The sequence below is a fragment of the Myotis davidii genome, unplaced genomic scaffold (assembly GCF_000327345.1).
Source record: "Myotis davidii unplaced genomic scaffold, ASM32734v1 scaffold1277, whole genome shotgun sequence".
NCBI classification, from domain to species: Eukaryota; Metazoa; Chordata; class Mammalia; order Chiroptera; family Vespertilionidae; genus Myotis; species Myotis davidii.
Window position 1 is genome coordinate 1,561,560 of NW_006290682.1, and position 3,729 is coordinate 1,565,288.

The 3,729-nt window shown below is 47.9% G+C and overlaps 1 long non-coding RNA gene across 1 annotated transcript in view; it reads right to left on the minus strand.

Moving 5' to 3' along the window:
- Positions 1–2,462: 2,462 nt before the first annotated feature.
- LOC107183092 overlaps positions 2,463–3,729 on the minus strand; it is a 6,114-nt gene continuing 4,847 nt past the window's right edge. Inside the window, exon 3 of the long non-coding RNA XR_001513867.1 lies at positions 2,463–2,573. This is a non-coding gene — a long non-coding RNA (uncharacterized LOC107183092). The remainder of the gene's footprint in view (positions 2,574–3,729) is intronic.

Genomic DNA, 3,729 nt, shown 5'->3' on the forward strand with positions numbered 1-3,729 from the left:
CCTCTACCTTCCAGGAGTCTCTAGTGTAGTAGCGAATTCAGACACGAGAACCAGTGTTACTGCACAGGACAGATTATGACCAGGTGTGCTGGGAAGATGGAGAAGGGCATCATCTTACCCTGGGGAGTGCAGAAGGCACTATGGGCAGAGGTACCAACAAGGTCAGAGATGAGAGTACAGACTAGTGTGGTGGCGAGTCCCTGGAATTTTGCTCTTCAGAACATTGACTTGAGTCCCCAGATTCTGAGCTGGAGTCAGCAATCTACAAAGAGCCACCATGGTTGGCATTTCCCCTTGAAATGTCCTCCAAATATAAAGCCCCCTTTCAGCTAGAGGAACCCCATATTTAAATGCGCATCATCACTTGTAACAAGTTTTACTTCTTGGATTGGAATGCGGGAGTGTCCTCTGGTAAAGCAATTAGGAAATCCAGTCCGATGCCCCTGGGAGCCTGCACTGTGAACTCAGAGGGTTACAGGAAATGCGCTGTGGCTTTGTTGCCATGGCAACACGTGGCCCTCCTGCTTTTTGGTTCAGCATAGGCCATAGTGATAACATTTCCTCTTGAGGTAATTGAAAAAAAAAATGAGAAAGAAAGAAAGGCAATATCTTGGTGTTTGTCCCTGTATTTAACAGCTAAAATATATCCTGCAACCACTAAAGTTATCAGAATGAACTTTCGGAAGGGGTCACTATCGTTGATAACTCTTCCTTGCGTTTCCCTGTGACATCAGCTTTAGGAAGACTTAAAAAAATATATTGTTGAAAGTATTACATATGTCCCCTCTTTCCCCCCGTTAACCTCTCCCATCCAGTCCCCACCCACCCCAGGCCTTCACGACTCTATGGTCTGTGTCCATGGGTTATGTATATAGGCACATGAGTTCATTGGTTGATCTCCCCCCTCCGCTGCCTTCCCTCTGAGGTTTGACAGTCTGTTTGATGCTTCTATGTCTCTGGGTCTATTTTTGTATCAGTTTATTTGATTCATTAGACTCCACATGAGTGAGATCATGTGACATATAAGTTCCCCTATTAATCACGCCCCCCCGCCACCTTCCCTCTAAAATTCAACAGTCTGTTCCATGCTTCTATGTCTCTGGATCTATGTTATTCATCAGTTTTATTTGATCATTAGACTCCACATGAGTGAGATCATGTGATACTTACCTTTCTCTGACTGGCTTATTTTGCTTAGCATAAGGCTCTGTAGGTCCATTCATGCTGTTGCAAATGGTAAGAGTTCTTTCTTTTTTTACAGCAGCGTAGTATTCCATTGTATAGATGTACCGGAGTTTTTTAATCCACTCACCTGCCGTCTTCACCTCTCCAGTAGAGGGCGCACTCTTGCGTGCGGCTTTATTAGCCGCTTGCTTACTCTGTGTTTTATCACGAATAGATTTGAGAGCAATCTGCTTTGTATGAGCCATGGTACCCCTCTTCTCCTTTGGCCTTTAGGGAGATGTTTGATGCATTCAGGGGACAAGAAGTAGGAGGCAGTCACTGGTGGGGGAGCTGTGCTGCATGGATCCACCAGTGCGGATGTGTGAGTCTCTCCCCTGGGGCCTACACTAACAGCCCCTTTGATGATTTCACATGAAGCTGTCTTCCTTTACCAGTGGTTCTCAACCTTCTGGCCCTTTAAATACAGTTCCTCATGTTGTGGCCCAACCATAAAATTATTTTTGTGGCTACTTCCTAACTGTCATGTTGCTACTGTTATGAATGGTCATGGAAATATCTGATGTGCAGGAGGGTCTTAGGCGACCCCTGTGAAAGGGTCGTTCGGCCGCCAAAGGGGTCGCGACCCACAGGTTGAGAACCGCTGCTTTAACCCAGTGGTTCTCAGTGGTAGACATTTAGCAATATCTAGGGGCATTTTTTATTGTCACAACTGGCGTGTGTGTGCGTTTTTGCGTGTCTGTGTGCATGTGTGTGTTAATGGCATCTAGCGGGTAGAAGCCAGGGATGCTGTTAAACATTGGCCAATGCACTGGGCTGCCCCTACCCACACACCTTTAGTGCCAGGGCCGAGAAACCCTGCTTCAGACCACAGAGTTCATGGTTTTGGAATGGCTTGCATTCAGGAAATAACAAAAAGGTCAGTGTATGCACCTGAGGCCAGAGATGGCTTTGTGCGGGTGAGCTTTCTGTGGCTTCTCAGGGGATCGTCAGCGAGGCCTCGCCTGGGGAGAATGCGCGTTGCTTCTGGCAGCCTTGGGCAGGCCTCCCCGTAAAGGGTTCACCTCTGAGCTCTCATGACTCAGAAGCTCGAGAGGCTCAGGTTTTCAATTCTAGAAATAAATCCCCTTTGGACTCACGCCGAATGACTTGCTTAGAGTTTCGCGTAGGTAGCAGAGCCCATGCAAATGACATGTTTGCTGCACTTTGAACACCACATGCTGAAATGGTTGCAAGAGCAGCAAGCTGTTTTCTTTTAATATATTTGTATTGATTTCAGAGAGGGAGGGAGAGAGAGAGAGAGAAACAATCAATGATGAGAGAGAATCATCGATCAGCTGCCTCCTGCACGCCTCATTCTGGGGATCGACCCCATAACCCAGGCGTGTGTCCTTGACTGGAGTCGAACCTGGGACCCTTCAGTAAAGGCAAGGCTCCCCAGTGAAACAGATACTTTATGGAGGGGAAGGGGTGTGGGAAGTGTTTGCTATTTTGCATGGTAAATGTGAGCTGCCTTCTAAATGCCCATGCGGGATGCAGGGAGCTCCTTAGTAAGTCACCTACAGCTCAGGAGAGAGGACTGGGGTGAATGTGTTATGTTGGAGCAGTGGTTCTCAACCTTCTGGCCCTTTAAATACAGCTCCTCATGTTGTGACCCAACCAGAAAATGATTTTCGTTGCTACTTCATAACTGTCATGTTGCTACTGTTAGGAATCGTCATGGAAATATCTGATCTGCAGGATGGTCTTAGGTGACCCCTGTGAAAGGGTCGTTCGACCGCCAAAGGGGTCGCGACCCACAGGTTGAGAATCACTGTGTTGGAGGCATTAAGGTCTAGGCCAGTGCTTCCCAGCCATGAGTGTATCAGATTGGGGAGCCTTTAAGATTCCAGATGCAGCCCGGCCGGCGTGGCTCAGTGGGTGAGCATTGACCGATGAACCAGAAGGTCACTGGTCCGATTTCCAGTCAGGACACAGGCCTGGGTGGCGGGCTCGGTCCCCAGTGTGGGGTGTGCAGGAGGCCGCCGATCCAGGGTTCTCTGTATCTATGAGCTTGGCTGTTGTAGTTTTTTTTAAGGTTCCACATAGAAGTGCGACCATACAGTATTTGTCTTTTTCCATCTGACGTATTTCACTTAGCATAACGCAGTCTTCACATTTGTAGGGGAAGCCCTGACAATTGAGTATTTTTGTTTGTTTTTTTTGCTTTTTGCAATGCAGTGCCTGCCTTAAGCTTAGGTTGCTGAGGCATCCACTTGGAAGAAGCCTGTCTCAGTACACACAGTGCCAGCCACATGGCTGCATAAAGAGCCAGGTTGCCGCACCCCACCGAGGAGCCTTTTTTTCAGATCTTGGTTGATTTCAATACCTGCCCATATAGGCTGCTCGTTTGTTTTTTCTTCCTGTGCTTAAATTCCTGCTCTGATGTTTGACACCCACCAACAAAGACTGCGCCCATGAAACCCTAAAGACCCCATCCTCTACCCCAGGCTAGGCCTGTACTCTCCTTCTCTCTTTCATCCTCTCTCTCTCTCTCTCTCTCTCTCT